Raw genomic sequence first — 12,605 nt, 5'->3', positions numbered from 1 at the left:
TTGAAATAAATTATGCTTTTAAGCTCTAGGAAATATTATAACTTTATTTTTAATTTCTTCCAGATTTTCTACATTCTTTCTTACCTTGACAGCTATGAGCCCCATCCAACTAGAGTTAATTTCAGAATAACAAAATATGATACTTTTTTACTTCAAGTTTTGGTAAATTTTAAAATCAAATTTACACATATGTTTACTTCAATGAAATACTTTTGCTTTTTCTCTCTAGGTTTTTTTAACTTACTCATTTATGTATTCAACTACCTTTCATTTAATGCCTACAATTTGTAAGCATTGTTCTTAGGATACAGTTATGAATGAAACCAATACAGATGCCCTGACAATATGAAGCTTCCAATCTCATAGAAAAGTTATATATTATACCAAAACAAACAAACAAACAAACAAAAGTAAACATGATTATTGTAAAGGATGCCTTTTGGTATTCTGTGGGAGTATTTAATAAAAGAATCCAAATTAGTCTTTGCCCTGAGGCAGGCACACTTACAAGGGAACAATAGGAGTAGGTAATATCTTTTCAGGCACAGAAAAACTGGTCCAGAGTTTGAAGTAATCATGACCATTAAAGGAACTGAATGAAGGTAGGTCAGTTTAGCTAATGAATTGTATTCATAAGCATTCTCCAGAGAAATAGTACCAATAGGATACACAGAGACATATATGAGGAGATTTATTATAGGAATTGGCTCACACGGCTTTGGTGGTAGTAAAGTCCGCCAGTCTGCCATCTGCATGCTAGAGAATAAGGAAAGCCAGTAGTAGTATAATTCATTCTGAGTCTGAAGGCCTGAGAGCCCATGGTGTATGTGCCAGAGTATGAAGGCTCAAGAACCAGGAGCTCTGATGTCCAAGGGCAGGAAAAGATGGACATCCCTGTTCAAGAAGAAAAAGAAAATTCTCCCTTTTGTTCTCTACTGGGCCCCTAGTGGATTAAATGAGATATTCACTCAGTCTACTAAATCAAATGCTAATCTCTTCCAGAAACACCCTCACAGACACATCCATAAATACTGTTTTACCAGCTACCTGGGTCTCCCTGACTTAGGCCAGTCACCATGTTGACACATAAACTTTCCCATCACAGGTATGGAGAGCCAAGGAGATAGAACTGTAAAAGGAATTGAGAAAGGCAGGCAGAAAGTAAACCCTGCAAAGCATTGTTGGCTGGATTTTGGATCTGTTCAAATATCAACAGGAAGTCACTGAATCGTTTTATACATTAGAACACAGACCTGTATTTGATAAAGGTGATCATAGCTGAGGGATAAATCATAAAGAACAGTTGACATGAACGATCAATTAAGAAAATATTACAGTAATCCACAGGAAAAATGGTGATCACTTCACAGTGAGGAACAATATAGTGGCTGGGTTTCAGAGAGTTATACGGAATGGAATATACTGGATTTACAAAACTGATAGGAAAGGAGAGAAATAATCAAGAATAATTCCAGGTTTGGAATTAAGGAAATTGGATAAACCATGATATAATTTCCTGATTTAGACAGCACGTAAATTTGTATACTAATTTATCTAAATTCACAATCACAAATGCCTTATCTAGAAATCTTTCTTCTGTGCAAGAGACTGTAATTAGAAGTATAACATATGATTACATAATTCAAACATCTAAGAGTTATAACCATTTTTTTTTATTTTCCCCACCACAGCCAGCTACTTCATGTTTCCATGAATTTTCCTTCTTTAACATATCCACTATCACTTTTTTTTCCTCTTTAGTCCTTTTTTATAGGCTTTCATCTTTCACCTCAGTGATTTCAATCATTGCATTAAATACTCCCATTTTCAATATCCACCAAGGCACTCTAAAATATAAATTTATTATATTACTACTATAAATTGTTATGATGCCTCTTTTGTGCCAAGGTCTAGAAGACAAATGATTACTTTCTACTGTTACATGAAAGATCCTTAGTCTGCTTCTAAAATTATCCATTCTTACACTGATAGGCATTTAGTTGGTTTCTAGGTTTCTGCTATTACAAACACTTTTAACATGAATGGCTTTAAAATTTTTTGGTGTGTGATTATGAACATCTCTATTGAATTTACATAAATATGGAATAAGTGGGTCAGAGACTGTACAATTCAACTTTTCAAGATAATGCTCAATTTTTCAGTATAATGCCTAATTTTTCCCAATGTGTCTAGAAATTTCTCCTTTCAAATACCAGTCTTACAGTCTCCCATTATCTTTTATTTGCCAGTTTTTGGTACTATGAAACTGTAAATTTCACCAACATAGTGAATGCAAAATTGTATTTATTATAATAATATTTTGCATTTCCCCTATGACAATTAAGGTTGAACATTTTAACATATTTTTATATTTTTTTAAGATTTTATTTATTTATTTGAGAGACAGAGAGAGAGATCATAAGTGACGGGGAGAGGGGAAGGCAGAAGAAGGAGAAGCAGATTCCCCACTGACCAGGGAGCCCAAAGCTGAGCTTGATGCCAGGGCTCTGAGATCATGACCTGATCTGAAGGCAGACCTTTAACTGACTGAACTGCCCATGGGGCCCCTGTTTTTTAAATGGTAATTTCTACCTGTATTTAATAAATATTTTAAAATCTGGGTCTTGCTAGGGTTTCAAAAAATCATATGATTGAAGTAATTGTCATAGTTTAATCTCACACCATTTGTTTAGATTCCAAAACAGTTCAACAAAATGAATTCATGTCTACTCTGTGTAATTATTTTCTAAACCATTAGGGATAAGACAAAAGTTACATAATGTTTTTATGTTAGCATTTCATGATCTTTTTCTTTATGGGTTTGTATACATATGCAGTGGCATATTTGACAATAAAAATTAGAATTTTAAGGGGCTTCCAAGGATATAAGTATGCATTCACTATGTTAAGTACCCTTTTTTATATTAGTAGTTTTAGTAGTAGTGTTCTTTCAAGTAAAGAATCATTTTTTAAAAATTATTGATTTACTTATAAGAACACAAAAATGGAGATATTTCAGGAATAAATATTAGAATTAAAATTATTTTACTCCACCTGACATAAGTGCTATGATTTCCAGAGAAATCAAGGAAATGGACCACAGTTTCAGTCCATCAGCTAAGTATCTGGAAAGATTACTTCAACTGATGCAATAGTCTAGAAGACACAGAGAGGAAGATCTAAAGGCTGTAGTCTAGACCTGCAACATGTTATCAAGAATATGCAGAGCAAAAGGCACAGAAATGTAGGAATATTTGAAAGAGTTACTATTTTTATGTTGTTCAAGGTGATTCTCTCAACTAAGGCAGCATTTTATATGCTGCTTATTTCCCTTATGAAGTCTTTGAAGCACTGTCTAAACTTGAACAGATTTAGGGTGCCTGTGTAGGTCAGTCGGTTAAACGTCTGCCTTTAGCTCAGGTCATGATCCCAGGCTCCTGGGATCAAGTACCGCATCTGGCTCCCCACTCACTGGGGACCCTGCTTCTCTCTTCTTTCTCTGCCCCCACTCCCACAGTCATGTGTATGAGTGCTCACTCACTCGCTCTCTCACAAAAATAAATAAATAAAAATACTTAAAAGAACTTGAACAGATTTATGGATGTACACTACTTCAATGTGTGTAATGCTATCAAATCTTACCACGTAACTTTAGTTATCTGCACTCATTAAAGAACAGAAATCACACTGATATACACTGATGTGAAATTATATTGTAATACAGCATAATAAAATCCTTCCCTCTAGATTTTAAACTTCATGACATCAGAGCCAGTATCTGCTTGTTTATAATTCTGTTTTTAATGTTTTTCTTAGTAACTGCCATATATTGAAAAATTTAACATGCATATGTTGAAAGTATAAAAATAAGAATTATTACCTATAACAATATCAAATTACATTTATATATGATAAGAATAAAAATGGAAACATTTTAAAAATAAAACATTTTTATCTAAAGCAACTATAGTATGAATAAAGTCTGATTTTCTTGCTTTAGAGTAAACAAAATGGCTTTATTAATGGCATAAGCAATTGAAAAGGAAAATGTGGATGCATACATATTTACCAGTGAGAAGAGAATATTCTTTAAATATCAACCATATGTAGAAATAATTGGTTTGATTTAGTTTTAAATTATTCATTTTGCAACGCAGGATGTAAGCATGCCTCTATAGGCATTATATCTCAGAGGGAAAGATGCATCTATTCTAGTTTACATCTGATCTTTACTTTTGTTCTTCAAATTAAGTCCTTCCAAGAAAAACTAAATAAAAAAGTCTCTTAGGGTTAATAGAATAACCCAAAACACAGACCCAAAGCCATTGCATCTTCAAAGCTATTATTTGCTGAGAACCTGTACTCGTTGCCATGGAAATTATCCTTATAAAATCTATATGTAGAGATAAAATAGTAAGAATAGTTTAACTACAAATAGTGTAAAATAATGTATAGAAGAAAATTAAAAATTGAATTATGACAAAAATTTAACCAAAGAAGATATTTTTGTGTTAATAATGTTATTTTTTTATCTGTTCACAATGATCGTATTATTTTTGCATTAGAAAGTTCAAAAAGTGAATTAAGTTTAGAATGATTTTGTAAGTTCACTGATGCCTTCCAAAGTTAGAGGAGAAAATGTTCATCACATGATTTATATTTACAGTTTGTTCTAGAGAAATAGATACAAATATTTGTGGTTAATAGGCAGTCAAGTTGATTTTCATAAAGTAAATGTGTATGTAAATTTCAAGAGTATGATTTATACTATTAAGAAGCACTATATACCATAAATTATTTAAGTTTACAGAATTTAACTTACCTCTCCCCCACCTCCAGCAAGAAAAAAAGTTATGCTTTCAACCAAACCCAAGGCTAAAAGGATAAAAATAGAGTTTGCTGAAGGGAAACATAGGTATACCTATATCAATGATCCTTAAATTTTAGCATTCAAAGTAATGACATAGGGGGTTGGTTAAAACACTTATTTCTGGTCTACATCCTCAGAACTTCTAACTCAGTACCTTTGGAGTGGTGTTCAGAAATTTGCATTTATAACAAGTTTGCAGGTGGTACTTCTACTGGTGGTCCAGGGGCCACACTTAGAGAATCACTGATCTAGGTCCTTCCCTGAGGAATGTATACATATATGTCACATCTTGCTTATGCATTCATTCATCTGTGGACACTCGAGTTGCTTCCATGCTTTAGCTATGGTGAATAATGCTGCTGTGAACATGGGAGCACAAATATCTCTTCAATACCTGCCTTTTAATTCTTTTGGATATATACCCCAAAGTGGAATTGCTGAATCACAAATTACCATATGGTAATTCTATTTTTAATTTTTTGATAAATTGCCATACTATTTGTCCACAATGGCTATACCATTTTACATTCCCAACAGCAGTGCACAAGGGTTTCAATCTATCCACCTCTTTGCCAATACTTGTTCTCTGTTTTCTTTATAGGAGAAATCCTAATGGATGTGAGGTGGTGTCTTTTTTTAGTTTTGATTGGCATTTCCCTAATTATTAGTGTTGTTGAAAATCTTTTCATGTGCTTATTGACCCTTTGTATACCTTCTTTGGAAACATGTCTCTTCAAGTCTTTTGATCATGTTTTAATTGGGTGGTTGTTGTTGTTTTTGAGTTTTATGAGTTCTTTATATTCTGGATGTTAATCTTTTATCAAATATAAGATTTGGAAGTATTTTCTCCCATTCTGTGAATTACCTTTTTACTCTGTGGATAGTGTCTTTTGATGCACAAATTTTTAAAATTTTCATGAAGCTCATTTTTGTTCATAGCGAAGTGCATTTAGTATCATATCCAGTAAATCATCATCAAATCCAGTGCCATGGGGCTTTTGTCCTATGTTTCTTCTAAAATTTAGTTTTTTATAGGTCTTGCATTTAGGTCTTTGATCCACTTTGAGTTAATTTTTTATATGGTAATACTAAAGTATTTCCTAATCACAAAATACAGATAACTAAAATTCATGCCAAGTGAATTAGTTTCTTTTAAGGATATATTCTTTAATTTTTTTTTCTGAATCCACCCTATTCACATAATGAATATAGTCAAGTCAGTATTACCTCTTATTACCCCTGTGTGATAAAGAAAATAGAGAAAGGGTTAAGAGGTATTTCTCCCTGTAATACTGTATTAGAATTGCATGTAGGCTAGGAAGGGATTATAAGTCATTTGAAAGTCTCCTTCAATATTGAGAGTTGCCCATTTAGAATATTGACCTGATTGAAGGTCATTGTTAAAACACATGGTTATTGAGCCAGCAACTGCCAGAAATAACAGGATTTCAATAAATAAGTATATTAACTTATGAGATGAAAACTAATTTTGGAGCACACAAATAGATTTGTGTAAAAGAGTAGAGAAGTTTAGGAGAAGAGCACTAGATATACAGACTGGACCAATGGGAGGATGTCCAAAGGGATTGAAACATTTAAAAGAACTAAGAAATCTGCCCTACTTTTCAGAGTTACCTGTGACTCCCATCCTGAAGAACATGAAAAGTTTAATGGGTATTAAGAATAAGGAATTTAATTGGTATAAAGAATAAGGAATAACCTTAGCAGATTTTATCTTACTCATGATGAGTAAAAATACATGAAGCAAACTGTTACATAAGAAAATAGAAGATCGTCATATAATAAAAAAAAGAAGGCTTAGCAAGAGTTTGGTGAACGGTCCAGAAAGACTGGTCTTTCTAAACTTTGTTCAAACTTCTGCTTAAAACATTTAACTGGTTTCCATTGCTCTTCAGGTAAAGATCCATTTTTTTTTTAAGATTTTATTTATTTATTTGACAGAGAGAGAGAGCTCAACTAGGGGAAGCAGCAGGCATAGGGAGAGGGAGAAGCAAGCTCCCCACTGAGCAGGGAGCCCAATGTGGGGTTCAATCACAGGACCCTGGGATGATGACCTGAGTGAAGGCAGCCATTTAATGACTGAGCCACCCAGGTGCCCCTAAAGATCCAAATTTTTAATACAGATCTATCCCCTACTTGGCTACATGATCTACTTCTAGAATATTGTTGCTTATTAGTTTTACTTGTTTTCCAAGTTTTATTCATGTAATCTTTCATTTTTTACTGTTCCAAACCCATTTCTTTATAAGGCATTTGTACAAAGTAGGTGAAAAGTAACCTCATATGAATATCTCCCTTAATTAACTTGGCTGATTTTCAGCTCAGGTGCCATTTTATCAAATAAAAGCCTTGCTTTATTTATCAGATCACATTAATTTACATCATACTATCTCACATGTGTCTCATTCTCCTCTTTAGCATTTATCAGAGTAGGAAGTTATGTATTCATATGATTATTGAATTAATGCCTTCTTCTATTGTACTTCAAGTTTTGTGAGAGTAGGGACTGTGTCTGATTTTCTCAATGTATCTCCAACTCTTAATGTACTAAATTGTACGTTAGAGTTTTGTAAATAATTGCTGTGTAAATAAGTTAATCTCAAAAATATTTATGTAGATCTCGATAGTTTTCCCCCACCCATTATATTCTAATGCCCCTTTCCAATAATATTCATGAAAAGAAATGTTATATTTTGTGGTTGCGCTTCAGAATGTTATTCAAATTAAATCATAGATGAATGATATTCCTGGAAGTTGGACAACATGATGTAACTGAGTGAGCAGTGTGTAAACTACCAAGAATATTAAATTATAAGTTTGTATTGACATAAAAAAGTACAAATGAAAGGAATGCTGGGTTAATTACATATTTTCAGAGAATAGGAATTCTAACACACCAAAACAAATTCCATATAAGATATAAATATATAACAGCTAACTCTTCTATTTCCAATGCAGTGATGTGGTGGGGGAAAAAGAAAACGGATCTCCTAGACTCACTCATCATTAGGTTTGTAGTTTTTAAAACATGATGCAAATTATGTAAAGCATCTAAAATATTTACATCATTATATTGTGCTTCTTTGGATTAACTTAAAATCAATTCTGTAGTTATTGGTACAAAAGCCAGTAAGAGCTACTGAGAAGATTCAAGTAGAAAACAGTCATTTGCCAAATCCTCTGATACCAGACTCACAAACATAATTATGTGCCTGGTTTTTCATCTTTCATCTAACCCCCAGTGAACATTTATTTTGAAGGAACCAGTAATAAATTCAAAGACAGGACAGAATCCATAGGGTGAGAATAAAAGATCAACATCTGGCTCTAAGTCTTCTCATATGCATATATCCAAGCAATTACACAGACTGAGCAACTGAGAATTGAGTTTACAATCTCATTGCAAATTTTTAAAGAACTCCATACTTCAGTCCTTTCATTTTTGTGTGACTTAATCTATGTTCATGTTTGAACCTGTCCTCTGAATTCTTCAGGACTGATTTTTTTTTTCTAATGTCATATGTGCCTCAGGCAGCATCCAGCTATCAGGTCTCTGCACACCTAGGAGCTAATTGGTGGAACTGCTTTCCATAAAATATTCATAACAGGAACTATTTTTAAAGTTAATTTCAAAACTATTTCTCTTTTCATTTTTATCTCAAATATTGCCACTGAAATTTTATGTGATATCTCTACTTACAGACAAACCCAAAAGGTATTGCAAGTTATGAACTTTACTTAGAGAAAAGATGGTGTGACTTCACAGTCAGTGGCTCACTGTTCTGTATTGCAGTTTGGTTTTATTGAAAGTCAACAGGAACCACTAATCACAGAAGACACTATAAGAACTTATATATTCATTTTCTTGAACCACTTTGATGTTTTCAAGTAAAATATGTTTTATTTTCTGTAAGCCATTTGGTCCTGAAAAAAGAAAAAGAAAACAAAATTTAATACTGCTATACAAAAAACTAACACATCTATTTTTTTTTCCTTTTGTTTTATTTGTATTTTGAAGTAATTATATAATTTTATATTTCCAGAAAATTATTCCACAAGTATAACATGGAATTTCAGGGGTCCTGAAGTTCACTATAAATAATTTCTTTCATTCGAGGAAGTATAGGAAGCTCATACCTACTCCCTAGCTCCAACAGAATTTACTTAACATTTTAATGCTCAATTATTTTATCAACAGAATTAGAATAATAATACTAACATCATAGTATGAATAGGGTGATTAAATTGGGTAGTATATTTAAAATTCCTTCAAAAGTTAAAGTTTCAATAAATACTACCAGTTCTATCTTTAGTTGTTGTTTGTTTTTAGTTAATGTAATGATTTTGTGTGGGTCTGTACCATGACTTTACTGCAAGAAAGAATCATATTATGAAAGATATGTTCAAGTTTTAATGTTCATTGCTATCTATAAGAGTAAAAATGATTAATGATATTTAATATACATGCATTCCATACATTTGGTGTCCTAAATATCACTTAGACTTCTGGGGTAGAAAAATTGTAAAGTGTGCTGTCTTAATGAAAGTAGAATCCAGTTTTCAAAGAAAGTAGACAAGGAGAATAAATAAAAGTATGGTGAAGTATAAATTGTAAAACTGAGTATTAATATTAATATTATTCCTAATAGCTGTGTAAGTATTGAAAGTTGATGTTTTATGCTATGTTTTATTCTATGCTAATAATAATATAAACTAATGAATGTTTCCTGGATACTTTCATGATATTATTTCATGCATCTTACATAAAGGAACATGTGGACCATAAACAGATTTACTGAATTATGCTATCTCCAAAGAGATTATGGAACACAAATTAAATATACAAACTCTCTATAAACCTGATTCAACTGAACTAAAGATCTTTAACTTGTGGGATTATTGACAGACTAATAATTAGAATCATCAATTTGGCTTTAGATATATAAATTTCACAATTCGAATGGGCATGTTACTGATGATAATATTGTGTTTATATTCTGTCATCTTTAACAATGTTGCAATGCAGGTGATTTCTTATATATGATGCTGATGCATATTAAAATTTCAGATTTATTACTTTAAACATCCAATATATTTATGTATTTTATATTTATTATATATATATTATATATATATTATCTCCCCTATATGACTGATCAAGGCTTTGTTGAGCCTGCATCACAGTTCAGCTTTTTCCTTTGGCCAACACTTTTTCTTTTTTAAGATTTTATTTATTTATTTGATAGAGAGAGAGGCAGCTGGTGAGAGAGGGAATACAAGCAAGGGGAGTGGGAGAGAAAGAAGCAGGCTCCCAGCAGAGCAGGGAGCCTGATACAGGGCTTGATCCCAGGACCCTGGGATCAGGCCCTCAGCTGAAGGCAGACGCTTAATGACTGAGCCACCGAGGCACCCCATTGGCCAACACTGTTTCTTCACCATAAATATTCTGTATGCCAAATTCCCATTTTGGTATTTACTTCTGAAAATCATAACTTGTGGGACATAGGACCCACTGTGACATTACAGAAACCAGAATACAAAAAAGAAGGGGCCTTGTAGCCATGCATGCTTAGTATTAAATTTTCCACGTATTCTACTTACATGAAAAAGAAATGAGGCTATATTTTATCTACTTACATTATCATAAAACTTGGTTATGAATTTCTTGATGAACAAACAACCTATGTTGGTCTAGTACTACCATATAAAATGAAATATGCAACATTATTAGATACTGGTAATTGAAATATTCAACATGTTATTCAGATGTCTATTAATTTAAAGAAAGATACTTGAATACTAAATAAGTGAAAAGAGAAAAGAAGAATCTAAGTACATTTGCTTTCAATACACATCAAATCAAGAGATATAATTTTTTATTTGAGGAAGAATAAAAAAAAGTCTAGCACTGGTAATGAGATCTTATATTTTTAACTAACCCATTGAAAGTGGCTAGAGCTTGAGGAACACAGCGCTTGAGACGTCACAGACCTGGGACGTGCAGCAGCTCAGAGGTGGTGAATAGTAGCTCTTCAAGTCTGCAATAAAAAATGGCCTCCAATAAAAATACATTGTGAAAAATGGGAAAGCAACAGTGGGAAGAATGAAAAATAGGAGACAAAGAATTTGTAGTGGAAACAGTACTAGGCTGACGTGTAATGAATGGGAAGGTGGAGTATTTCCTGAAGTGGAAGGGATTTACAGATGCTGACAGTATTTGGGAACCTGCAGAAAATTTAGATTGTCCAGAGTTTATAGAAGCATTTCTTTTCTTTACTTTTTTTTTTTTTAAGATTTATTTATTTGAGAGAGAGAGAAAGAGCATGAGCAGAAGGAGCAGAAGGAAAGGGAAAGAGAATTTCAAGCAGACTCTGTACTGAGCTTGGAGCCCGTGGAGTGGCTCCATCTCACCACCCTGAGACCAGGACCTGAGCTGAAACCAACAGTCAAACATTCAACTTACTACTATGCCACCCAAGTGCCCCGAAACATTTTTTAGTTCTCAAAAAGCTGGTAAAGAAAAAGATGGTACTGAGGCGCCTGGGTAGCTCAGTCGTTAGGCATCTGCCTTCAGCTCAGGGAGTGATCCTGGCATTCTGGGATCGAGCCCCGCATCAGGCTCCTCCGCTGGGAGCCTGCTTCTTCCTCTCCCACTCCCCCTGCTTGTGTTCCCTCTCTCGCTGGCTCTCTCTCTGTCAAATAAATAAATAAAATCTTAAAAAAAAAAAAAAAAAGAAAAGTTGGTACAAAAAGACAATCTTTACCTGATAGTGAATCTGATGATAGCAAATCAAAGAAAAGAGATGCTACTGATAAACCAAGAGACTTTGTTAGAGGTCTTGATTATAAACCAGTAATTGGTGCCACAGACAGCAGTGGAGAATTCATATAGCTCATGAAAATGATAAGATTCAGGTGGGACAGACTTGGTGCTGGCAAAAGAGGCAAATGTGAAGTGTCCTCAAATTGTAATTGCCTTTTATGAAGAGACACTAACTTGGCATTCTTGTCCAGAAGATGAAGCTCAGTAATTGTTTCCATTGCTTTTCTTATGTATTTATATTTATATATAAGCACGCATATTTATATATATGTAAATCTGGATCTTGTTTTTTTTTATTTATTAGTGTGAAGAAATAACATTCTAATGAGAATCATGTATGATATGTTCATTTTGAAGTAGTAGTGGGGGAGTTTTGTGGTCTTTTGCATATATAACACTGATTACTTTGAACAAATAAAAGCTTTCTGTAGTTGCTTCCTTTATCAGAAAAAAGTATTTGAGACCATGGTATATTACTCTCCTGCATTTGAGAACGCCTTTTCTAAATGTTTGGGGAAATCTTCATAGTCATTACTCAGTCAGAATTTGTGTTTAACTCCTGTATGCCTAAGGACTCTTCTGTGTTTTTTGTTTATTTGGGTTTGTGTGTGTGTGTGTGTGTGTGTGTGTGTGTATACATAAAAATACATACATTAATTGTTTTCTTTTCTTTTCTTTCCTCTCTTTTATTTTTTTTTAACATTCACCAAAACAAAAACAGCATTTTATAACCATGGATAAATCCGTGATTCTGGGATGCCATCATTTTCAGCAACTTAAGAAATAAATCATGTAAAGTTAAATTGAAATATTTCCTGAAGCCTTAACTTTTCAAATTTTGTAATTAATTGGACAATTTAAATTGGACCATTTGAAAGCAGCCATATCAAA

General features: G+C 33.1%; 1 pseudogene; it reads left to right on the top strand.

Annotated features, from left to right (window-relative positions):
• Nucleotides 1–10,941: 10,941 nt before the first annotated feature.
• On the top strand, nt 10,942–11,922 carry LOC103669311 (annotated as a pseudogene).
• The last annotated feature ends 683 nt before the right edge of the window (nt 11,923–12,605 follow it).

Source organism: Ursus maritimus, unplaced genomic scaffold, assembly GCF_017311325.1.
Source record: "Ursus maritimus isolate PB19 unplaced genomic scaffold, ASM1731132v1 scaffold_12, whole genome shotgun sequence".
Classification (NCBI taxonomy): Eukaryota; Metazoa; Chordata; class Mammalia; order Carnivora; family Ursidae; genus Ursus; species Ursus maritimus.
Note: the sequence above shows the minus strand (reverse complement) of the source record. Positions and strands in the feature narration are given on the sequence as shown.